This window comes from Odocoileus virginianus, chromosome 5 (genome assembly GCF_023699985.2).
Source record: "Odocoileus virginianus isolate 20LAN1187 ecotype Illinois chromosome 5, Ovbor_1.2, whole genome shotgun sequence".
NCBI classification, from domain to species: Eukaryota; Metazoa; Chordata; class Mammalia; order Artiodactyla; family Cervidae; genus Odocoileus; species Odocoileus virginianus.
In genome coordinates, this window is record NC_069678.1 from 9,067,646 (window position 1) to 9,093,792 (window position 26,147).

General features: G+C 41.2%; 1 long non-coding RNA gene and 1 pseudogene across 1 annotated transcript in view; one reads left to right on the plus strand and one right to left on the minus strand.

Moving 5' to 3' along the window:
* Positions 1-506: 506 nt before the first annotated feature.
* Positions 507-1,081, minus strand: LOC110125375 (glycine cleavage system H protein, mitochondrial pseudogene; annotated as a pseudogene).
* Positions 1,082-1,346: 265 nt separating this feature from the next.
* The window catches only part of LOC139035131 (uncharacterized), a 132,471-nt gene continuing 107,670 nt past the window's right edge, over positions 1,347-26,147 (plus strand). The window contains exons 1-2 of the long non-coding RNA XR_011487655.1: positions 1,347-1,489; positions 6,230-6,318. This is a non-coding gene — a long non-coding RNA (uncharacterized lncRNA). The remainder of the gene's footprint in view (positions 1,490-6,229; positions 6,319-26,147) is intronic.

A 26,147-nucleotide genomic window follows, 5' to 3' on the forward strand; every position in this document is an offset into this window, starting at 1 on the left:
CATCCTGTTACCCCCTTCTCCTTCTGCCCTCAATCTTCCCCAACATCAGGGTTTTTCCCAATGAGTTGGCTCTTTGACTCAGGTTGGTGGGTGTTTTTATTCTATTTACACCTTCAGTTGATTGGATAAGATCTGCTGATGTTATGCATGGCAACCTGCTTTATTCAAAGTGCACTGATTTAAATGTTGAAAGTGAAAGTCGCTCAGTCGAGTATGACTCTGCGACATCATGGACTCCGTGGAATTCTCCAGACCAGAATGCTGGAGTGGGTAGCCTTTCTCTTCTCCAGGGGATCTTTCCAACCCAGGGATCGAACTGGGGTCTCCTGCATTGCAGCCGGATTCTTTACCAACTGAGCTATCAGGGAAGCCCTTTAATGAAACATCCATGTAGTATTTATTCAATTATTTCCTTTAAACTAATGTTAAAGTTAACATTAGTTAACTTAAAAAAGTTAGCCTCAGAGCAAAATAATATTCGAGAAAAGGGGTTGTTATACTAGTAATTTCTTTTTTTTTTTAAAGTTGTTTCAAAGTAGTTTATTTAGGGGTTCCATTTTCATTCCTCAATAGATTTTATGTATTTTTCATATGCGTCTTCACTCATTAGTTCATCTAGTTCTGAAGGGTTACTGAATGTCATCTTGATCAGCCAACCATCTTCAATAACAAGACTTGTTGACAAGTCCTGGATTTTCTGCTAGAGCTTTATTAATTTCAGTTACTTCTCCTGATAGAGGGGAATAGAGTTCATTAGCAGCTTTCACACTTTCCAAAGCACCAAACTCCTGTTGTTTGTTCAACTTTGTCCCAACTTTAGGCTGACTGCAGGAAACAACATCTCCCAAAGCTTCCTGTGCAAAATTGCTGATTCCCACTGTTCCAACACCGTTTTCTGTTGTTACCCATTCGTGTTTTTCTGTGAGTTTCCGCACCGACAGCAGAGCAGGGCCGGTGCGCAGTCCCGGACGGCACCCGCCCGCAGTCCCCAGGGCCCCGGCGAGCAGGGCGCGCTGGGTGCCGAGATGGCGCGCAGGCTGCCGACCGAGGCCCGCACGCTCCGCACCGCTTGCAGCGCCATGTTCGCACGGGTGCAGACGGTCTCCGCGCGGCACCCAGAGCACCCCGGCCGGCGGGGGCGGGGCGGGGCGGGGCCTAGTAATTTCTTTTTAAAACACTCAAGAGTAAATAATTCAAGCATTTCAAAAAAGCTTACCCTGAACCTAAAACCATCTTGCTTTGGGGAAATGGTGTCAACAGAGCTGCAATTAAGGAACGAGCCTAACGCCCCGCTTGACCACTAGGGGGCATACTTGCCCGCCGTCCCAGAAGCCCCGGGCTTTTATCCTATCGAGAGGTGCTGTGCCCCTTCCCCTGGAGGGCTGCCTCGGTGCTCCCAGACCTGGGAGCCATGAGAGGCCCAGAGCTGAGCCCTGGGGTGCCAGGGCCACTCGCTATCCTGAAAGGGCTGCTGGGGTTCGCAGGGAAGGTAAGGACTCTGGCACGGCGCCCTCCCTGATGCGGAGGATCCTAGAAGCAGAGCTCTCTTCACCGAGGAGGTGGGAGCGAGCGGGGGTGGTCAGGCAGCCCAGCTGCCTCGTGCACTGGGAGTGTGTCTGGAAAGTGCGAGAGGCCCTGCTTCAGGTATCTGCCTCAGAGACACTGGTGCGCGTGGCTTTGTCTGACCCGGGGAGAGTGGAGAAGGCTACTTCCGGAAAGAGGGTCAGGGTCCGGCTGACTCAGCCAAGTGAGGCAGTTGGGAGCATCCTAGGGTCACATGGCCTTCTGGGCAACGTCCACTTTCTTCTGAGGTGGCCAGGATGAACTGGGCGGCGTTGGGATCCAGAGCTCAGGACTGAGGTCGTGCCTGGCTTGAGGGGAGGAATGGTTGGTCTGTCACACCTGTCACAGACAGGTGCCCTAGGACTCACTCCCCAGGTGCCGCCAGCACACCGTGCCTTGATTTCTCGTATCAGTATTTTAATTTAAATGGTTTCACTACTTTACTTAAGAGAAAACATTTTTTTAAAAGGAAACTTTCTTCATCTATAAAATGGTAGTCATGGTATGTGTGTCAACGGATTGATACGCAGATAAAACAAATTAATACATGAAAGTTCTTTAAACAGTACCTGACACTAAGAACTCAGTATGTGGTACTGACTAGGAAACACTGGTACAGATAGTCCTTCAGAGGAGGTTTTAACTCTCTTCCAGAAACTTCCCTGATGGCTCAGACTGTAAAGGATCTGCCTGCAATAAGGGAGACCTGGGTTTGATCCCTGGGTTGGGAAGATACCCTGGAGAAGGGAATGGCAACCCACTCCAGTATTGTTGCCTGGAGAATTCCATGGACAGAGGAGCCTGGCGGGCTACAGCCCATGGGGTCACAGAAAGTTGGACATGACTGGTGACTTTTACCACCATTCCAGAAACTTTTGGAAGCTGCTGATTTGCAGTCTGGCTTTCTTTTTTTTTAATGGGTAGCCTGAGTGTCCTCACTTGCTGAAAGGAGAAGTTCCCTACAACTCCATTCCTCACTGTAAATTCATCAAGTTAATTGCTGAATTAGCTACTAAGTAGGATTGCCAGCAGACAGCCCTAGTGCACCATGGTTGCACATGGTTTGCCTTTTGGGGTTTCATTTAGGGATGTTTGAGGGCGTGGGAAGGAGATTTCTTACTGTAGTTTTTTCCTTTCATCAAGTTTTTGCCTTTGATTCATTATTCAAATATTTATTGGATGCTTATTCTGTACCAGATGCTATTCATAGACTTGATATATATCAGTGAACTGGAACAGAGAAAGAGCTTTGCTGTCATGGAATTTACATTCTAGCAGGCAGCAGTAAAGGTAATAGATAAATGATACAGTATGTTAGAAATGTTATGGAAAAGTATAAATCAGAGTGTGTGTGGGTGAGGTTGTTGAAATAGGCTGGTTGCAGTATTGAATAGGGTGTCTAGGATAGGGCTCATTAGGGCGGTGAGATTTGATCAGAGTCAAAAGAAATGAAGTTAGCCAAGCAGAGATCTGGGTAAAAAGTAAGTATATTTTTATTTGAAGCAGTTACATGTGTGCATGCTAAGTCACTTCCGTTGATTCTGACTCTTTGTGACCCTGTGGACTATAGCCCACTAGGCTCCTCTGTCCATGGGATTCTCCAGGTGAGAATACTGGAGTGGGTTGCCATGCCTTCCTCTGGGAATCTTCCCAACGTAGGGATTGAATCATCTTGCATCTCCTGCACTGGCTGGCAGGTTCTTTACCACTTGGAAATTCCCTAGAGCAGTTACATTTACCCTAATTGAGGCTCAGAGAAGTGAAATGACATGGCTGAGGCTGTACAAAGCTGAGGTTGCTTACAAAGGTGGTATAGTTACCCCTCCCAATTTCTAGCTCCATCTTTCTTTACCACTCTGTTTTCCAGGGTGTTGGAGATTTCCTGTAAACCTGCAATTATGTCTTTCCTCCAACTCCTCTCTATCCCTGTTTGTCAGTCTTTTCCATACTCTGTATAAAAGTAGATTTTTGTGTTTTAAAGCAAGCATAACTTGCTTAAATGATGACTTAGGTTGGCTCGGCATATTTCCCCAATTGGGCAATACCAAACTTTTCTCTGTGATCTTTCTTTTTAAGGTAATCAATAAATGTGTATTTGCTTCATGCTGTGGAGGATAGAACTGAGGCATGGTCCCTGCACCTAAGGGACTAATAACCCATCCATGAACATTTTTGACCTTTATTTCTTCTCTTTCATCTAGTGTAGATACTTTCCCCAAACAAGTCCACTGATGATCTGTATCTACAGCTTAACCTTACAATTGAGTCAGGTTATCAGACTTAGTCACCCAGTCTTGGTATATAGGTTCCTGAACTCTCCCCTAGATTCCTTTTATTGCCAGTTGATGCATGATTTCCGTGGTTATCCCCCAGTCACAAGGCTGCACTCCCTGTAGCCTGTTTCTGGACCAGGTCTATGGGACCAGGCTTATGCTTTATCCTCTACTCCTTGGCTTTGATTACATACCCCACCTAGACTTTTACTTCATCACGTAGAACTGTCTCCTTGCCATATATATTCACAATTTTAGAAATCTCTTCATTCTCTTGATTGGAGGTTTTATGTCTTCCTGTTTGGAAATTATGCTTCTTGGACACTGATATATAGACTTGTGGACTTGGAGACTATTCTTGTTTCCCTTGAACTGCCTCTCTGAGCCTGAGTTATTTCTCTTAGCCTTTGGCCCTGAGAACTCTGGGTGTATACTGAATTCAAGTTTGAAAGAAGACACGACTGCACAGAATCTTTCTTTCTTTTTTTTTCTAATCTGCTTTTATATAGAGTATGGAAAAGACTTAAAAACAGGGATAGAGAAGAGTTGGAGGAAAATAAAGAGTATGATGCAGTGTATGAATCTGTGCTCTTTCTTTGCCCCAGAGTGAGTGTGAGGATTTTTTTTTCTTCTGAAAAGAAAGGCATCAGTGTGTTTTCCGAATAAGACCTTGATCACGGTAAGCAGTTCTTTGTGTAGCACATAATACTCACCCCAGAATTAAAGGAGTCCCTTTAAATGCATGTTTCCAGTGTCAGCAAATAGTTTTCTTTCTCTAATATGGGCATCCTAGAGCTAGGTGACAGGTGCCTTTATTCATGTCTCCAAGGTGATTGCAAGCCTTGTAGAGAGGCCCTTTCATTCTGTGGAGGTTAAACATGGTTGGCATGTCTTGGCATGAATGAGTGGGCTGAATTTCTCCTACTCCAAAAGTGGCATTTGCAAGTTCCATCCAATTATTCCGCTTCCTTTCCTGCATACCTGCTGGACTTCCTCTTTACCATTCTGACTTGTCACTTCTCTATTCTGTCTTGAAAAGAGTTAAGTCGAAGGATATGATTTTACCTTGTTCATTTGGGTTCATTTAGACTCACCTCAAATCTCTTCATATGTGACCTCTGTCTCCATTCATCCTTTGACACTTTCCCACAGGTGTTTCCAGAGCTAAAACCACTTCCTAAACCAGAGTCATCTCTTTGTTGACAATATTCTGAAATACCTCTATCTGCTCCCTTGGGTGTGCGTGTGTGTATGTGTAAAATGTAATTTTTTTTAAACCCACATGGTTAAACCATTACTGTAGCTTATTTACAACTTCTTCACTCATTGTCATGTTTAAATAATCAATATGTATGTAATAGTTCATTCTTTTTAAGTATTCCGTAGCTTTGCAATATGAGGATGTTGTGTAGTTTATTTACCCATTTCCACATTCTTCATTACAAGCAGTGCTGCATCAGCCTCATAAATATCTTCTTACACAAGATAGTCAGTGTAGTGCTTTATAAAAAATTGCAACATTATTCCCAAGTGACTGTATTGTTTCACTTTCCCACAGGAAAACACTTGGTGTTGCCAGTATTTTAAATTTTGGCTGTTCTAAGGGGTTTGTAATAGTACTCATTATGTTTTCATTTGCAGTTTTAGATAACTAATGACATTAAACATCTTTTCTTGTATTTATTAGCCATTTGTGCATCTTGTCTTCTAAGTGTCTGTGCAAACTTTTGCTCATTTTTAAATTGAATTGTTTGACTCATTATTTGGTTTAAAAATTTCTTTATATATTCTGACTTGTTTGTGAAGAATTGGACCTTGGGAAATAACTATTTGAGTTAGTTCCTTCTCTGACTACTTGTTTGTGAGAATGGAATGAAACAGAAATGAGACAAATCTCAGTATTTGATCACCATTATTTATTGTTAGTTTTAATACAGTTCAGTTATTTGAACCCAAAGGCTTGAAACAAATATGTTACAATCAAAGCAAGAAACTACATAGCCATGGCACATAGTCTTCCTTTCCATACGAGTATAAATGATATTTTCCTATGTGGAAAGGCCAGTGAAATGCAGCAATAGTTTGGAACCATTGTATTTCCTTGCTATTGCTTTTCCAGAGTTTTTAAACCTGAAACAAATTCTTTTGAGTTGGTAGGGGTGGGGAAGGGAGGTCTTTCTTGATGAAACCAAGTCAGAGCCCACATTTGGATCTTTTCATCTTGAACTGAATCTTCCCTGCTCGTTAAGAAATATGCTGTAACATACTGACTTGGAAGAAGCACCATCTGTTTTAATTTCTCTTGTTAGCTTACTGATTAAAGATGCACCTAAGAATAAAGGCTTGGTGGTTTGATAAGCAAAGAAACTACCAGGGCTTATCTTTACTTTTAGGGCCTTCTCCGTCCTGCCACTATCCAGTATGGGGCACGCCAAGAATTGTGGTCCATGTTGCTATAAGAGAAGCTTTGGTTCCAGAACTGGTAATGTAAATTTTTTGCTCTTTAGAGATGAAAGCTTAGCTTTGGCATCCTGTAATGAGTAAGGAGCTGTCAAAAAGACAGCTAAGCCTCAAGTTCCTAAAATGTTTTGCATTATTCTTCCAAATTTATTCTCACATCTTATTTATTTCCTAAAAGAGTAGTCCCCATAGCCTTACATTCTTTGAAAGGAACTCTTTAACAACGAATTGAGTATAAGGTATTGATAGTATTGGATTTAGACTATCCATAGAAGGGTGTGAACTGTCTAAAGCCACAGCTTGAGGAGCTTTCTACTTATCTATAACTGCTTCCTGGTTGCCCTTCATTATAATTTTTCTTTTGCTTCATTATAATTTGATGGCTGCAATCATCAAATCAGATTCCCTTTGACCTTGGCTGCATCCTTGGCTTTGTTGCCTACATGTCACTGATTATCCATGAATACCCTCATATCCATCAAACTTGCTATGTGATGAGCTACAACTTCTACTTCTTTCTTTTTGACTTTCTACTCTGACCATTCCTGGCTGTTTCTTCTTGATTGATTGGTGTATGTGTGCTAAGTTGCTTCAGTCATGTCCAACTTTTTGCGACCCTATGAACCGTAGACTGCCAGGCTCCTCTGTCCATGGAATTCTCCAAGCATGAATACTGGAGTAGGTTGCCATGTCTGCCCTCCTCCAGGGGATCCTCCTGACCCAGGGCTCAAACCCACATCTTTTAGGACTCCTGCATTGGCAGGCAAATTCTTTATCACTAGCGCCACTGGGGTTTGAGTCTATTTGGGGTTTACTCTGCCTATCATAAGTTCCACTTGGGCTTGACCTACATCTCCTTTGTAATTCAAGTTGTTCATAGCTTGAATACTGACCAGATCTAGAACCACCTTATTTAGAGCAAGATGAGTGACACAAACCAGACCCATATTGTTCAGAACTGAAACATTGACCCAAGTCAGATCCATGTTGACTCTGAGTAGAACACTGACTTGAATTCCCAGAGTATGTATGTTAAAAAGGAGCCTGGTACCCAGAGCCTGTTTGCCTTAGAGCACATTCTAGTAATTGATAGCCTTTGGGAGTATTTCTACTCCTGCTCACTTACATGGTTCACCAGAGGACAAAGTAGGATGGAGACTGAAGCAGCTTACAGGGTGTTGCTAGTTGGGGATAGTGGCCTTTTTATAGAAGGAATAATGGTCTATCTTAGGGAGGAGCTGCTTTCTCTGAGATGTGCTAATTCATTCCCAGACAAGCCCAACTCCACCTCCATCTCTATGTCCCAGGTGTTTACCTTCTCACTTCCTTGCCTGTGCACCTGAGATTGTGTTAGCAGTTCCCAAATCTGGGTTAGTCTCAACCCCACTTGCCAGAGTCTCTGGACACTGCAAAGAAAGACCTCTGTGCTGTTCAATAAAGAGTAAAGCATAATGCATTGATAATGAACTTTGTGGACTTTTCATTGAAGTTGAGTGGACATCAGGGACCAAATGTCAATGAATCATGGAATCTGATCTTTAGAAAGAACCCTGAAGATCATCTAGTCAAACTGTCTTTTTTAAACTTAATTTTCATATACAAAATTCTAGTCAAGGTGTCACCCATGATATTATTACCTCCTGGAATGGAGAATGTCTGCAGAGGCATTTTTACCTAAGTCTGTTTATGAAACCTTAGTCTTTTTACCTAAGTCCATTTATGAAACCTTAGTGGGCACTCATAAATGCAGCTTTCACTCAACCAGCATGTAACCTTGGGAAGAAATCCATGCTCTTTAGAATGGTATCCAGGGTTCCTCATGATCTGAGTTGTGGCCTGTCAACAGCCACATCTCCTCATTCCCTATTCCTGTTTGTGTTCTACCAGTAATTAATTTCATAAACCTTCCTGAATATACCAAACTATTTCATATATATATATATATATTCCCCTCATTATCTGCCTGGAAAATTCATACTCATTTTTCAAACCTATCTTTGATATCCTGTAGGTAATCTTCCTTGAGATGCTTGAGAGAGTATAATTGTGTCCCAATTATTTTATTGTAAGATCAATCACACTATATTATACTCTCTTAAAATTGTGTTACTAGGTAATTAATATTTAATATAAAATTTAGAGAATATAGACAGTCAAAGAAAATGAAAATATTACATGTAATCCTAATACCCAGAGATAGCTGCTGTTGATTATTTGGTGCATATCGTTTCATGCACGCTAAGTTGCTTCAGTCATGTTGACTCTTTGTGACAACATGAACTGTAGCCAGCCAGGCTCCTCTGTCCATGGGATTCTCCAGGCAAGAATACTGGAGTGGGTTGCCATGCCCTCCTCCAGGGGATCTTCCCCACTCAGGGATCGAACCTGTGTCTCCTTTTATACACACACATATATATTTGTCCTTGTGCCTGTGTCACTTCCAGACTATGAGCTCCTTAGAATAGAGAACAGGCTTTATATACTCCCTGGGCTTCCCAGGTGGCTCAGACAGTAAAGAATCTGCCTGCAATGCAGGAGACCTGGGTTTGATCCCTGGGTCAGGAAGATCCCCTGGAGAAGGGAATGGCTACCCATTCCAGTATTCTTGCCTGCAGAATTCCAGGGACAGAGGAGCCTAGCGGGCTACAGTTCATGGAGTTGCAAAGAGTCAGACACGACTGAGTGACTAACACTTTCACTCATGTAATCCCTATGTTACTTATAGACACAGCACATTGGTTGGCACATTAAGGTCCCCCTAAGTGTTTGCCAAATTGAAGTGAAAGCGGAGTAAGGATCATGACTGCAGTGATCTGCATTGACACTTCTAATTTTTCACAGGATTAGGATCTGTCCTTTCTCTTCCCGTGTTTACCTCAGAGGACATGATTTCACATGGATATAAACTGAATCATATGTTAGGGGTCGTCCTTGAGGACCTTGCTCTACACACCATCTGTTGTAAATGTATAGCACAAGTCTCACTGAAGCTGAGTGAAGTCACATAGGCTTACAACTTATACAGTATGATCATCAGGGATTGGGAAGGTGTGGTAGCAACTTTTGGGAAATTCAACCATTATTAGGCTGCATGCTTTGTTCCAAGTGTTACTCAGAAGGCTGCAGAGTCAGTACCCATTCTGTGGCCATGTTTCCTCTGGATGCCTGATTTGGGCCAGGTTGCCACGCTTCATCAGAGGTGTGACTGAGACCGTGGAATTGCAGGGGGAATTTGTTGAGGGCTAATTTCCTGCAGGAGCTGGCTGTCATCACAGGGAAGAAAGCATGGTGGGTGAAACCTGTTTTTGGGGCCAGTGCTCTCCTGCAGCAGGGGTTGGCAGGCTTTTCTGTAAAGGATCAGGTATTAAACATTATAGGCTTGTAGACCGGGTGGGCTACTCACCTCTGCTCTTACAGCACTAAAGGACTCTATAAACAGATGAGTGCCGCTGCGCTTCAATAAAACCTATAGATTGACCTGACCCTTAAATTTCATAATTTCACGTCAAAAGTTTTTTTCAACTTAAAATGTGGAAAACATTTTTAGCTTATGGGTCGTATAAAAACTAATGGTGCCCTAGAGAGGGCCTATGGGCTATAGTTTGCCATCAGCTGGCCCTATTTATTTGCTTGTCAGGAAGTCTTCCCTGGTGGCTCAGACGGTAAAGCGTCTGCCTACAATGCGGGAGACCCGGGTTTGATCCTTGGGTCAGGAAGATCTCCTGGAGAAGGAAATGGCAATCCACTCCAGTGCTCGTGCCTGGAAAATCCCATGGATGGAGGATTCTGTTAGGCTACAGTCCATGAAGTTGCAAAGAGTTGGACACAACTGAGCGACTTCACTTCAGGAAGATTCACAGGTGAGGAGAATCTAGAGGGAAGAGAAGGGCAGGGATGTGTGGGACATCAGACGACTGTTGGGAGAGAAATGCATGGGTGTCTGTGAAAGTTGATGTATGTGAGGTTACAAGAAAGGGAGCAAGTGACCATGAAAGGGAGGTAAAGTTTGACTTGGTTAAAGGAACTAACTTTTAATGTTTGTGTTAGCTGAAAATGCAGTGAGCTCTTTGGGAGGTTGGCTGAAAATTCAACGAAGTCTTTGCATAGTAGTTGAATTTTTTGTCAGGGGGTATTAAAGGAACTTTCACGTATTATGTAAGCGTTTTAATCCTTTCAGTGCTTTATTTTCTGATTTTCCTCCAGAATCAACAACCAGTGTTTGCTGAGCTTTATTTCTCAGTTTGTGTCATGAAAAAACAGGTATTTGGCCTCTTGTCTACTTTTTGAAAATTACTAATGTAAGAATTTTAGCAGATTGTCACAGAAGTCATTTTGAAAACTGAGATTCATGATTTTATCAGAGTAAGTTCTCCACATTAATAGGGTGGGCTGAAATCCCCCTCCCCAGTCTGCCATTGGTTTGGTTGCTGGTTTTCCCCTTGGAGGTGACAGGGTTCAGGAGAAGATATATCTTAAGATATGTGACATGTTATAGGTTTTCCATTGCCTCATATGTTGGTAGAAGAAAGGAAATTATGTTCCCCTTTATGCCAAGCACAGTGCTCTGTGCCCTTGGGTACATCATTCTATTGATCTTCACAATAAGAGAAAATATGAAACTTATTATTAGTCACTCAGTTATTAAGTGGAGAAGGAAGACTCATCTGTTTCTTTCTAAGAATAACTAGGGAATAGGGAACTCTTCCTGTCTTGGGTAAGGAAGGGTTTGGGGGACAGTTCATGAGGAATCTAATTTGACTTAAAAAAAATTAACCAAGAAACAAACAAGACTGAGGAGGATAAACAGCGAGTTTTCTTCCCACCCCTGTTCACATATTTGCACTTGTCTACAAGGTACACTGTTCTCGCCATCAGCTGAGTCTAAAATATGCTAGGAAAAGTCTCTCTGCTTGTCCTTTCCTCTCCTTTTTCCCCATCTCTCCATAAAGTTTCTGAGAACTTTTTGTAGTTTAGAATCTATGAATGAGGAAATTATAAAAATAGGGACAGAACAAGCAGAGAGTGTTGCTGGTCACGATTGGGGTATTTAGTTCAGTTCAGTTGCTCAGTCGTGTTCGACTCTTTGTGACCCCATGAACCACAGCACACCAGGCGTCCCTGTCCATCACCAACTCCTGGAGTTTACCCGAACCCATGTCCATTGAGTCGGTGATGCCATCCAACCATCTCATCCTCTGTCATCCCCTTCTCCTCCTGCCCTCAATCCTTCCCAGCATCAGGGTCTTTTCCAATGAATCAGCCCTTCGCATCAGGTGGCCAAAGTATTGGAGTTTCAGCTTCAGCATCAGTCCTTCCATTGAATACCCAGGACTGATCTCCTTTAGGATGGACTGGTTGGATCTCCTTGCAGTCCAAGGGACTCTCAAGAGTCTTCTCAAACACCACAGTTCAAAAGCATCAATTCTTTGGTACTCAGCTTTATTTATAGTCCAACTCTCACATCCATATATGACTACTGGAAAAATATAAATGGAGTCAAAAGAAGTCAGCTGTAATATAAAACCGGCCAAGAAGCCTTTCTCCTCATATCCTTCTCTTCATTTTTTCTATCTCAAAATAATAAAAATGGATCTGATGTAACTTTATAGTTTATCATGGTTTATTTGGGAGTTGGGCCAGGCACCATGATCTATCTTTCAGCTCCAGACTCAGGCCATGGAATAACTGCTTAAGGACTGACCTTCCTATTCAGTTGCTTCTTTGTCTCAGTGTTCTCTCTTTTTTTTCCTTCAAGTTCTCACAAATGCCCTAGTTGGTTGGACTCCAGAGCTCATTTTTATTGTATCCTCTTATTCTGTCAATGTCTTTCACTAGTGTGTTTCCATCTCCTTAACTTGTTGTATGATTCTGTTACTGACATGGCCATTTATAGCCTGTGTCCCTTAGTTCCTGGCTTCCCTTGTAGCTAAGCTGGTAAAGAATCCGCCCGCAGTGCAGGAGACCCCGGTTCAATCCCTGGGTTGGGGAGTTCCCTAGGAGGAGGGCATGGCAACCCACTCCATTATTCTTGCTTGGAGAATCCCCACGGACAGAGGAGCCTGGAGGGCTACAGTCAATGGGGTTGTGAAGAGTCAGACACGACTGAGCAACTACATTAGGCTTTCTGCATGCAGACCTGGTCTGTCAAAATGAAATGAGCAGATGGGAGTGCTCCCTCGGGATCCTCCAGGTGTTACAGAGGTGGCACAAAAGACCTGCTAGTATGGGAAAGAGCAGAGAGGATGTTGGAGCTTCAGATATGGGATGGGTAAGCTGAGACCTTGGTTGCTGGGAGTCAGATCCAGAAACTTTAACTTTTAGTGTGTGTGTGTGTGTGTGTGTGTGAGAGAGTGTGTGAGTGAGAGAGAGAGAGAGAGAGAGAATGAAAGGAGGGGGCAGGCAGAAGGGAAGAGGGACTGGAAAAAGAGGGAATGTAACGAATGTAATGAATGTAAAGCTGATTGGGTCTCAGTTTCCTCTCTGATCTTCTAACCAAACACTTGAAGGCTCTGTCTGTAAATTCAAGGTATTGCAGTCACAGTGATCTGGTCATGCTGTAGGACTTAATACATCACCTTTAAGAGTCATGTGTAATATCACATTTGGCGCAAATATCAAGATGAGTGCTCATATTTAACTCTAGTTAACCCCACAGATCAAAAATTTTAAATAAAATCGTTAGAATTTAAACTTATTATCAGATGCTAACTGAGGAAGACAAGCATATACTATCATTTTAAATAAGATTAACACTTAGTGGAAGGATTAAAGTGGAATTGCACTATTAAAGAAAAGGATGAAGATAAATAGCTATGTCCTCAAAAATAAGTTTTTCACAATAAATTCCATGATTTTTGTTCTTCTCATGTCTTCACTTTTTTTTTTTTTAGAGTTAGGTCTTTTCTTGGTCGTGATGATAATGTTTCCTTTGCACATGGATAATGTTTCCTTTGCACATAGACTAGAGTGTAGCTTTAATAAAAACTTTTTGTTTGCTTGCTTCCACTATTACTTGTTGTCTCAGAGCTGCCATTTTGATGAACATCTTCATCTGTATCTTGCACTGTCCCTAAGTTGACTTTGCCCAGATACATGTCTATGCTGTCCATTGAGGTGTCTGACCTTGATGAGACCCTGAATGTATACACTGCTGATGACTGGCCATAAGTGGATTCATATTCATTCCTTAAACTGGATTTGGACCATCCATGGGTTTATTCTGACTGCATCTCTGAATCTTATGATTGCCCTTCATTATCACTGGCCTGACCAATGCTGGACCCCTGATGTTTTCTTGTTCTGAATCTAATCTGTGTAAATGATTGCCTATGATATGACCCAGTTTGTCCATAAATAGATCCATGTCTTTATCTTGTGATGAAACCTAATCACCTTGGTAGACCTTGCTCACCTGTGGATAAATGTCTACTCTTGATGAAATACAGGCCTATTTCCAGATTTCCTACAGCTAGAGTAATCTCTCTCTTCTGTTAGACCCAGATTCCTATGGCCATTTCTCAGACACATCATGGGAAAGGGAATAGTGTCTTTCCCTGTTTTCTGACTGTCCTTCAGTATCTTTGACTATAACTGGATGCTCCTTGTCTATTGATAATGGACTCAGTAATTGATGATTTAATTGTTAAGACTGAGTAAATGATGATTGTATATGAGTATATCTTGAGTGTCCACAGCTATGTCTTGTTTGCCCATGGCTAAATTGTTTACTTTTGGATCTGGACTGTTCAGTGTCTTCCAGTGCTTTTATGTTCCTGGTGAGACTCTGAGTGTTTAGAGCTCTAGTCTTCTGACTTCCTGTTTCTCAACTGTTCATAATCATACTCAGACCATGCAGAGACTGATGTTGACTTTCTGTATGTCTCCTGATTGTGTGTTGTGAGTACTGTAACTGGACCCTCAGTAGACATTGCCTTAACTTGATCCAGACCTTGTATGTGCAAATTGTCTATAAGAGTCTCTAGAGATATCTCCTGATTGTCCATAGCCATGTCTTTCTATTATACTGCACCATGTTATCCTTGGGTGGACCCAGAATGTCCTTGAATTGTTGTCTGGTCATGTTGATATCCTGAATGTCTAGACCTGTCTTCTAATTCTCCATGGCTGGAACCTTGTCTTCCTCTTGTATTGGACCAAGATTGCACATGACTATACTCAGACTGACCACAAGTGGAAGCTGTCTCATCAATCTCCTGATTGTCCACCACTATCACTAAATTGACTATAACTGAATGCCTATTTTCTGCTGACACTGATAGCAGGCTGTGTGGATGTAGACCTTGAATGTCCATTGCATTCTCTTGACTGTCTGTGGCTAGGTTGTTGTCTCTTTTTTTCTGCTGGATCTAGATTTTTCAGGGATTAATGCTGGTTCTCCACCTGAGTCTCCTGATTATCATTCACCTCCACCAGGTAAAGGTGACTATAATCAGATTCTTGTCTATTTGTGTTAGTTCCAGACTGTGTTAGTGGTGATTGTCTAGGAGTGGACTCTAAACATTTAGCACTATCTTCCAGGTGTTCGTGGGTGTTTCTGTGTCTTTCTGTTTTACTGGATTTAGCTTCTCCATGATTAGACCTAAACTGTCCATGAATTTATATGTGGCTATGAGGAGATACTGATTGCCCAGAGCTGTCTCATGTCTGTTTAAGCTGTTTTTTCTTTCTAGTGTTGGATCCTGACCATCCACTTGTATATTCAGACTGACCAGTGATGGATGTCTGTCTAGCCCTAGAGTCTATAGAGTTTATAGTGTTATCTCTTCAGTTTCTAAGACTGAATAGTAGTTTTTCTCTTGTGTTTGAGTCTAACTATCTTTGTCTATGACTTCCCTGGTGGCTCATATGGTAAAGTGGTAAAACCTACAATGTGGGAGACATGGGTTCAATCCCTGGTTTGGGAAGATCTCCTGGAGAAGGAAATGGCAACCCACTCCAGTATTCTTGCCTGGAAAATCCCATGGAGGAAGAGCCCGGTAGGCTACAGTCCATGGGGTTGCAGAGTTGGACACGACTGAGTGACTTTTCACCATCACCATCTTTGTCTATACCGACTGCCAGTGGGTTTATTCTGACTTTTACTGTATCTTCAAATTGTATTTCATCATCATTGATCTGAGTATAACTGTGTCTGTTGATGTCTGCATCAAGTGGATCTAGGATATGTTAATGGTGCCTGTCTGTGAGTTGACCATGAAGTTCTGGTGCTGCCTGTTGATTGTCCACAAGTGGATCCATTTCTTTCCCATATGTTGAACAAAGTTTGAGTGGTTGAGTGGATACCCATCTTTGATGAGTTCCTGGCCTATCTTTTAACTGTCCATGGCTAGAGCCATCTTTTTCTTGTGCTAGATCCAGACTGTACATGCTTATATTCAGGTGGGCTTTGAGAATAGTCTGTCCGGTCTCTATTGTCTTTCATTATCACTGGACTGAGTAAAATTAGATCTCTACTGTTTGTACTGAATCTAGATTGCAGAGGTTGAGGACTGACTATGAGAAGTGTCTGGAGCTCTCTCTTAAACTGACTGTGGCTGAATCCATGTCTTCTTATATTGGGTCCAGATTCACCATATGTAGATCCAGACTGTCCATGGACAAATGTTTGTCTTGAGGATCTTGCACTATCTTGTGATTGTCTGTGGCTAGAGTCTTGTTTCTTAATTTTGTCAGATTTTGATTATTTATGGCTATATCCAGATTATTCATGGCTTGATGCTGACTGTGTCTGAGTTTTCTGATTGTCTTTCACTATAACTAGGTTGGATATACCTGGGCACCATTGTCTACTTGTACTGACTCCAGAGTCTGTAGGTAATGATTGGCTATGAGATGATCCTGGATGTCTGGAACTCTCTTGATTGTCCATGATTGGATACATGTCCTCTTATCGCTGACCCAGATTTTCTTGCATAGAACCAGCTAATCCAGAATTAGTTATTTCGGCCTGTTGAGATCTTGACTATCTAAAGTTGTTCCTTCTTTGGCCATGGTTAGAGTTTTGTTTTCCTCATGTCACTGAGCTGAATCTATCTGTACCCACTGATACTGATGGCATGCCACAGGACTGGGTTGTGACTACCTAGTAGATGTGTAGAGATATATGGAAAAAAAGTAAAGGATAGAATTGTTCAACCTTAGATCAAGCAGAGCCAGCTAAGCAGACCAGAAGTAATGGCCACTGAGGGAGGAGGACTCCATGAAAATATGGGAGTGTGGGAGATAAGAGGAATAAGGAGGAAGAGGTCAATTGTGCTACATGCTAAGATATTAAGCAGTAAAAATGAACACTGGCACATGGATGTTATTCAGCTGCCTTTTTGTATTTCAGGATGTGTGTAGGCATTCAAACCTAACATGACCAATATAAATGGAACCATAAAAGGCACCATCATCTATCAACTTGGTCAGACTGTATTGTTGGAAATCATTCTTCATTCCCCATTTCCTCATCTTCAGTATATAATCCATTAACAAGTCATATTGACTTTCTCTTCAAAATACCTTCCATTCATCTTTTTTCCATTTTCACTGCTACCAACCTAGTCAATGCCACCAGCATCTCAGCTATATTATTGCAGTTAGTCTCCCTCTTTCTTCTTGCTTCTTCCCACAATCTACTCTATACAGCAATCAGCTTAAAGTTAAAAAAAAAATGTAAGTCAGGGTGTTACTGCTACTTACAGCTCTCCAAGGGATTTCCATAATATTTAGAATAGTAGATAACTTACTACTACTCTTTGTGATTGGATCCCCATTTGCTTTTCTGATCTCATTTTGTACCTCTATGCCCTCCTTTTTTTTTTTTTTCCCCATCAGGTTGAAGACATACTGAAATTTTCAGCTTGGGATATTGTGTCTGTTCAGCCTGTACCTTCCCAAAGACCTTGTTTTCTAACATGATTACTGATGGTAATTACATGGTTACTGATTCATTGTTTTATGCATAGCTGACTTCTGTTTTTAACTCTGGTCTCTGCTCAATTGATGCCTCCTCAGAGTAACTCTCTTTCCTGCCTAGATACTCTTTACATATTTACTTTCTTTATATTATTTATTTATTTATTTTAAAATTTATTTTAATTGGAGGCTAATTACTTTACAATATTGTAGAGGTTTTGCCATACATTGACATGAATCAGCCACGGGTGTACATGTGTTCCCCATCCTAAACCCCCCTCCCACCTCCCTCCCCATCCTATCCCTCTGGGTCATCCTAATGCAGCAGCCCTGAGCATCCTATCTCATGCATCGAACCTGGACTGGCGATCTGTTTCACATATGATAATATACATGTTTCATGCTATTTTCTCAAATCATCTCACTGTTGCCTTCTCCCACAGAGTCCAAAAGACGGTTCTATACATCTGTGTTTCTTTTCCTGTCTTGCATATAGGGTTATCATTACCATCTTTCTAAATTCCATATTTCAGAATTTTCGACAGTTTAGTGATCCACACAGTCAAAGGCTATGGCATAGTCAATAAAGCAGAAATAGATGTTTTTTGGAACTCTCTTGCTTTTTCAATGATCCAGCGGATGTTGGCAATTTGATCTCTGGTTTCTCTGCCTTTCCTAAAACCAGCTTTAACATATGGAAGTTCATGGTTCATGTGTTGTTGAAGCCTGGCTTGGAGAATTTTGAGCATTACTTTACTAGCATGTGAGATGAGTGCAATTGTGTGGTAGTTTGAGCATTCTTTGGGATTGCCTTGCTTTGTGATTGGAATGAAAACTGACCTTTTCCAGTCCTGTGGCCACTGCTGAGTTTTCCAAATTTGCTGGCATATTGAGTGCAGCACTTTCACAGCATCATCTTTCAGGATTTGAAATAGCTCAACTGGAATTCCATCACCTCCACTAGCTTTGTTCATAGTGATGCTTTCTAAGGCCCACTTGACTTCACATTCCAGGATGTCTGGCTCTAGGTGAGTGATCATGCCATCATGATTATCTGGATCATGAAGATCTTTTTTGTACAGTTCTTCTGTGTACTCTTGCCACCTCTTCTTAATATCTTCTGCTTCTGTTAGGTCCATACCATTTCTGTCCTTTATTGAGCCTATCTTTGCATGAAATGTTCCCTTAGTGTCTCTAATTTTCTTGAAGAGATCTCTAGTCTTTCCCATTCTGTCTATTTCTGCTTTATTGACTATGCCAAAACCTTTGTGTGGATCACAATAAACTGTGGAAAATTCTGAAAGAGATGGAAATATCAGACCACCTGACCTGCCTCTTGAGAAACATATATGCAGGTCAGGAAGCAACAGTTAGAACTGGACATGGAACAACAGACTGGTTCCAAATAGGAAAAGGAGTATGTCAAGACTGTATATTGTCACCCTGCTTATTTAACTTCTATGCAGAGTACATCATGAGAAATGCTGGGCTGGAAGAAGCACACGCTGGAATCAAGATTGCCGGGAGAAATATTGATAACCTCAGATATGCAGATGACACCACCCTTATGGCAGAAAGTGAAGAGGACTAAAAAGCCTCTTGATGAAAGTGAAAGAGGAGAGTGAAAAAGTTGGCTTAAAGCTCAATATTCAGAAAACTAAGATCATGGCATCTGGTTCCATCACTTCATGGGAAATAGATGGGGAAACAGTGGAAACAGTGTCAGACTTTATTTCTTTTGGACTTCAAAATCACTGCAGATGGTGACTGCAGCCATGAAATTAAAAGACACTTACTCCTTGGAAGGAAAGTTATGACCAACCTAGATAGCATATTAAAAAGCTGAGACATTACTTTGCCAACAAAGGTCAGTCTAGTTGAGGCTATGGTTTTTCCAGTGGTCATGTATGGATGTGAGAGTTGGACTGTGAAGAAAGTTGAGCACTGAAGAATTGATGCTTTTAAACTGTGGTGTTGGAGAAGACTCTTGAGAGTCCCTTGGACTGCAAGGAGATCAGTCCTCGGTGTTCGTTGGAAGGACTGATGCTGAAGCTGAATCTCCAATACTTTGGCCACCACATGCGAAGAGTTGACTCATTGGAAAAGACCCTGATGCTGGGAGGGATTGGGGATAGGAGGAGAAGGGGACGACAGAGGATGAGGTGGCTGGATGGCATCACTGACTCCATGAACATGAGTTTGAGTAAACTCTGGGAGTTGGTGATGGACAGGGAGGCCTGGCATGCTTCGTTTCATGGGGTTGCAAAGAGTTGGACACAACTGAGCGACTGAACTGACTGAAATCCATATGTATGTGTTAGTATACTGTTTTGGTGTTTATATTTCTGGCTTACTTCACTCTGTATAATAGGCTCCAGTTTCATCTACCTCATTAGAACTGATTCAAATTTATTCTTTGTAATGGCTGAGTAATATCCCATTGTGTACCTCTACCACAGCTTTCTTATCCATTTGTCTGCTGATGGACATCTAGGTTGCTTCCATGTCCTGGCTGTTATAAACAGCGCTGTGATGAACGTTGGGGTACATGTGTCTCTTTCATTTCTGGTTTTCTCAGTGTGTATGCCCAGTAGTGGGATTGCTGGGTCATATGGCAGTTCTATTTCCAGTTTTTTAAGGAATCTCCATACTGTTCTCCATAGTGGCTGTACTAGTTTGCATTCCCACCAACAGTGTAAGAGGGTTCCCTTTTCTCCACACCCTCTCCAGCATTTACTGTTTGCAGACTTTTGGATAGCAGCCATCCTGACCGTCGTGAAATGGTACCTCATTGTGGTTTTGATTTGCATTTCTCTGACAATGAGTGATGTTGAGCATCTTTTCATGTGTTTGTTAGCCATCTGTGTGTCTTCTTTAGAGAAATGTCTGTTTAGTTCTTTGGCCCATTTTTTGATTGGGTCATTTATTTTTCTGGAATTGAGCTGCAGGAGTTGCTTGTATATTTTTGAGATTAATTGTCAGTTGCTTCATTTGCTATTATTTTCTCCCATGCTGAAGGCTGTCTTTTCACCTTGCTTATAGTTTCCTTCGTTGTGCAAAAGCTTTTAAGTTTCATTAGGTCCCATTTGTTTATTTTTGCTTTTATTTCCAATATTCTGGGAGGTGGGTCATAGAGGATCCTGCTGTGATTTATTTCGGAGGGTGTTTTGCCTATGTTTTCCTCTAGGAGCTTTATAGTTTCTGGTCTTACGCTTAGATATTTAATCCATTTTGAGTTTATTTTTATGTATGGTGTTAGAAAGTGTCCTAATTTCATTCTTTTACAAATGGTTGACCAGTTTTCACAGCACCACTTGTTAAAGAGATTGTCTTTTCTCCATTGTATATTCTTGCCTCCCTTGTCAAAGATAAGGTGTCCATAGGTTCGTGGATTTATCTCTGGGCTTTCTATTTTGTTCCATTGATCTATATGTCTGTCTTTGTGCTAGTACCATACTGTCTTGATGACTGTGGCTTTGTAGTATAGCCTGAAGTCAGGCAGGTTGATACATTATTTAAAAGTTGTGTGGTGTCTCTCTTCCTGCTATCGAGTGTATAAGCTCCTGGGACTTTCCTGGTGGTCCAGTGGTTAAGGATCTACCTTGCAATACAGGGCACACAGGTTTGATCCCTAGTCAGGGAGCTAAGATCCCACATGCCATGGGGCAATTAAGCCCATGCATCACAACTAGGGAGCCTGCATATTGCAACTAAGACCTGACACAGACAAATACATAAATTAATTAATTTAAAAACGAATATGTGAGCTCTTTGAGGGGATGATTTTGTCTGTCTTGCCATCTGCAGTAAACTTAGAACCTGGAACAGAGCCTGGCTCAGAGTAGGCACTTATGAACAAATGAATAGGGTGTCCTTCCTTAGCACATTGTTCACATTGTATCCTTTGCACACTTAGCACATTGTTCTATGTCTAGTATGTAATATACTAAATTATAGTTAGCATTTTATGAAATTGTCTCATGTGATAAGTAATCTTTGTAGTTTATTGATTTTTGTATCTTAAGAGCTTATTCATCTTTGTGTCTCTAGCATATATAGAGTACCTGTTTGATAGTAGAACTCAGTAAATGTTACCTAAATAAATGGAGTCATTGAATTATAATTAGATGAAGTATTGAACTAGAATTTTGCCATCATTTGTCTAGATTATAGGGAATCACAGGATTGGTCTCCTGAGATCAGCTTCTATTTCACTGAAGACTTGTCTAAATTTTCATATATCCCAAAGATTGTAGGAGGACATAGGAGTTTCCTACAAATTTAGATTCAACAGTACAGGAGGCAGTTTGACTCATCTGGTCCAGTTAGACTTGTATGTTATTTAAATAAAGCTCTCTGAAGACATTAGAGTCTGTCAATGATGCAGACCCTCTTTTGACCTCCCTTGTCTTATATAGCTGTACAGTGAGGCTCTGCAAAGAGAGTACTGAGTGACTCAGAAAAGGTACATTTCTCTCCTCAGTTTCCTTTTGTGCAGAATCTCATGATAATAGGCAACTACTGTGGGCCAAGAATCACTTAGAAGAAATGGAGTAGCCCTCACAATCAACAAGAGTCCAAAATGTGGTGCTTGGGTGCAATCTCAAAAACAACAGAGTGATCTTGGTTCATTTCCAAGACAAACCATTCAACATCACAGTAATCCAAGTCTGTTCCTCAATGACTAATGCTGGAGAAGCTGAAGTTGACTGGCTCTGTGAAGACCTACAAGACCTACAAAACCTTCCAGAATTAACAACATGGAAAGATGTCCTCTTCATCATACGGGATTGGAATGCAAAAGTAGGAAGTCAAGAAGTACCTGGAGTAACAGGCAAATTTGGCCTTGGAATACAAAATGAAGCAGGGCAAAGGCTAACAGTTTTGCTGAGAGAACACACTGGTCAAACAAATGTCTGTTTCCAATAACACAAGAGACACCTCTACATATGAATATCACCAGGTGGCCAATACTGAAATCAGATTGATTATAATTTTTGCAGCTGAAGATGGAGAAGCTCTATGTAATCAGCAAAAACAAGACCTGGAGCTGACTGTGGCTCAGTTCATGAGCTCCTTTTTGTAAAATTCAGGCTTAAATTAAAGAAAATAAGGAAAGCCACTAGGCCACTCAGGTATGACCTAAATGAAATCCCTTATGATTATACAGTGGAAGCGACAAATAGATTCAAGGGATTAGATCTGATAGACAGAATGCCTGAAAAACTATGGATGGAGGTTTGTAACATCATACAGGAGGCATTGACCAAAACCATCCCAAAGAAAAGAAATGCAGGAAGGCAAAGTGGTTGTCTGAGGAGGCTTTACAAATAGCTGAGGAAAGAAGAGACATGACAGGCAAGGGAGAAAGGGAAAGATATCCCCAACTGAATGCAGAGTTCCAGAGAATAGCAAGGAGAGATAAGAGGGCCTTCTCAAAGGAACAATGCAAATTGAAGGGAAAAATAGAATGGGAAAGACTAGAGATCTCTTCAAGAAAACTGGAGATATTAAGGGGACATTTCATGTAAGGATGGGCAAGATAAATGACAGAAACAGTAAGGACCCAACAGAAGTAGAAGAGATTAAGAAGAGGTGGCAAGAATACGCAGAACTATACAAAAAAGATCTTCATGACCCAGATAATCACGATGGTGTGATCACTCATCTAGAGCCAGACATCCTGGAATGTGAAGTCAAGTGGACCTTAGAAAGCATCACTATGAACAAAGCTAGTGGAGGTGATGGAATTCCAGCTGAGCTATTTAAAATCTTAGAAGACGATGCTGTGAAAGTGCTGCACTCAGTATGTCAGCAAGTTTGGAAAACTCAGCAGTGGCCACAGGACTGGAAAAGGTCAGTTTTCATTCCAATCCCAAAGAAGGGCAATGCCAAAGAATGTTCAAACTAACATACAATTGCGCTCATTTCAAAAGCTGACAAGGTAATGCTCAAAATCTTTCAAGCTAGGCTTCAACAGTACATGAACCATGAACTTGAACTTCTGGAGGTAGAAACTGGATATAGAAAAGTCGGAGGAACTGGAGATTAAACTGCCAACATTCATTGGCTCATAGAGAAAGCAAGGGAATTCCAGAAACACATCTATTTCTGTTACAGTGACTACGCTAAAGCCTTTGACTGTGTGGATCACAACAAACTGTGGAAAATTCTTCAAGAGACAGGAATACTAGACCACCTTACCTTACAGGAATCATGTCTCCTGAGACACCTGTATGCGGGTCAAGAAGCAACAGCTAGAACTAGACATGATGGTGTGCTCAGGGACTTGTTTGTGGAGCAAAGAGGGTTAGAGTTACCAGTGTATTATTTGTAATTTCTCACCTATTGATAGCTTAGGGGAAGATATTCAAGAAGTAGGGGATAATAATATAAATAAGTCTCCCAAACTGTAAATTTCTGTAAGACCAGAGTAGTCACTGAGACAGTTTCAGAAGTCCTTCAAGTATGGTCTTGTGTCACCAATGATGCATTTCTTCATTGAAGCCATAGATTCTTCATGCAATGCTTGTGGTAGTTTCTCTATCAGTGTCTCCATTAACATTTAAATTACTTTAAATTACTTTATCAGCCTCCCTCAGTGATGAAATGCTGTCACATTTTCCTGTGGTTTCCCAGGGTTTATTGTAGATAAGAGGTTGGTTTCCTGGGTTGGTTTCTGCAGGTGTGGATCAGAGTTCTATTTCTATGCATGGTCTTGTCATTGTTTGTTTACATGTTCAGTTTCTTAGGGCCAGAGTAGAAACTGCCAGTCCTTGAAGACTAGGCCTGAAAATGACCTAGATCACTTTCATTTTAACTCTGTTGGCTCAATCAGTCATGGGTCATGGGACAGATTGAAGTGGAGTGGGACACAAACTCTACCTCTATGATGCCAAGAATGACAAAGAATTTGTCACACTATGACAAACCTAGACAGTGTATTAAAAAGCAGAAATATTACTTTGCCGACAAAGGTCTGTATAGTCAAAGCTATGGTCTTTCCAGGAGTCATGAGAGTTGGACTGTAAAGAAGGCTGAGCATCGAAGAATTGATGCTTTTGAACTGTGGTGTTGGAGAATACTCTTGAGAATCCCTTGGACTGCAAGGAAATCAAACCAGTCAATCATAAAGGAAATCAATCCTGAATGTTCATTGGAAGGACTGATGTTGAAGCTGAAGCTTTAATACTTTGGCCACCTAATACGAAGAACTGACTCATTGGAAAAGACCCTGATTTGGGGAAAGATGAAGGCAAGAGGAGAAGGGGATGACAGAGGAGAAGATGGTTGGATGGCATCACCAACTCAATGAACATGAATTTGAGCAAACTCTGGGAGATAGTGAAGGACAGGGAAGCCTGGTGTGATGCAGTCCATGGGTTTGCAGAGAGTGAGACATGACTGAGTGACTGAACAACAATAGGGAGCATGCAATTTCTCTCTGCAAAGATATTAATAGTTCTTTTATTACTCTAACTGCCTTTTTGAGAGTTCTTCATAAAGTATTTAATGTGAAAATTTACTCTCCTCACACAGATGACAGTTTATGAACTCTTTTCCACGGAGGTAGCTACCCAAGGGTACACATAAGATGAATGCATGCTTCCCAAGGTTCAACCCCACACCTCTCTCCAGATTAACTTTGTGACCAAGGAGAATTTCTTGAATTTATTGTAGTCCTTTAGTTTGATACCTGTAAGAGTGGTTAGTCCTAGAAGCTTGTTTTAGATTTCTTCCTCCTAATCCTGCTCTGATTCCCTCTTGGTATTTAATCCCACCAAGTATCTCAGAACAAAGGAACACATAAGAGATCTGGTAAGAAGAAGAGAATTTTTGGCTCTTTATATCATCGCTGAATTGTATACTTAAAAATTGATGAGATGATAAATTTCATGTTGTGTATTTTTTTAACCACACATACATATCCATTATATGTGGAGTTTACTGTGACTTCCAAGATGCTACATAGTCTTGTTTCTGCTTAATTCTAAAAAAATTATGCTGACTGCTTTTCCAGCTCCCAGCCCAGAATCCATGTATTCCTGGGCACTTAGGAATGGGAAAACCCTAAGGGATTTGGTTAGAAAGTAATTTTTGACTTTCTCACAGAAGTAATGAGGCTAGTTCACTACTCTGAACTTCCTTTATTATGTCCAACTCTCCCCAAACCATTCATTCTTAAGTTTTCCAACAAAGTTTATATATCATCACCTCTCCACAGAAATAGCTGTTTTCAAGTCTCAGATGTCACGTTACCAAATCAGTGGACATATTTCATTTCTCATTTTACTTGACCATTCTTGGAAGTTGAACTATTGAAACTTTGATAAAACTTGTCTCCTTTTCAGTAAGAAGGCAAAATTCTTCTTGGACTTGGAAGACAAAATTCAGTTTCAAATCTTATTTCCACCACTTAGTTGTTATGTGGTTGTGGGTTGAACTTTTAATAGTGGGTTTTCTCAATATTCTATTCTTGGTTTTCACTTTGTATCTTCTCATTCAATCATACCTGTAGCTCCATCCATAATTGTAAACATTTACTGAATGCTTGTTATGTTCTAGGCAACATTTCATGTATCAGCCCAGTCTTCACAGCAATGTTAAGGTGGGTATGTACCTTTCTCATTGATTTCGATGAGAAATCGAGATCCTGAGTAAGTTGCCTAAGGTACACAGCAAATTAATGATAAAACTGACTCTGCCTAGACAGCATCTGGCTTTAGAACTTTCAACCAGTTTAGTAAACTACCTATATATGGATGACTGAGGTCTGATCTTTTGTTTGAAATAGAGATATTTATGTCCATTTACTCATAAGAAAGCTCTACTAGAGTCTCTCCTGGGATTATCAAACTCATGATGTTCAAAACTGATCTTACTGTTTTTCCGTCTCTAATCTTATTCCTTACCTCACTGAATGGCCTCATT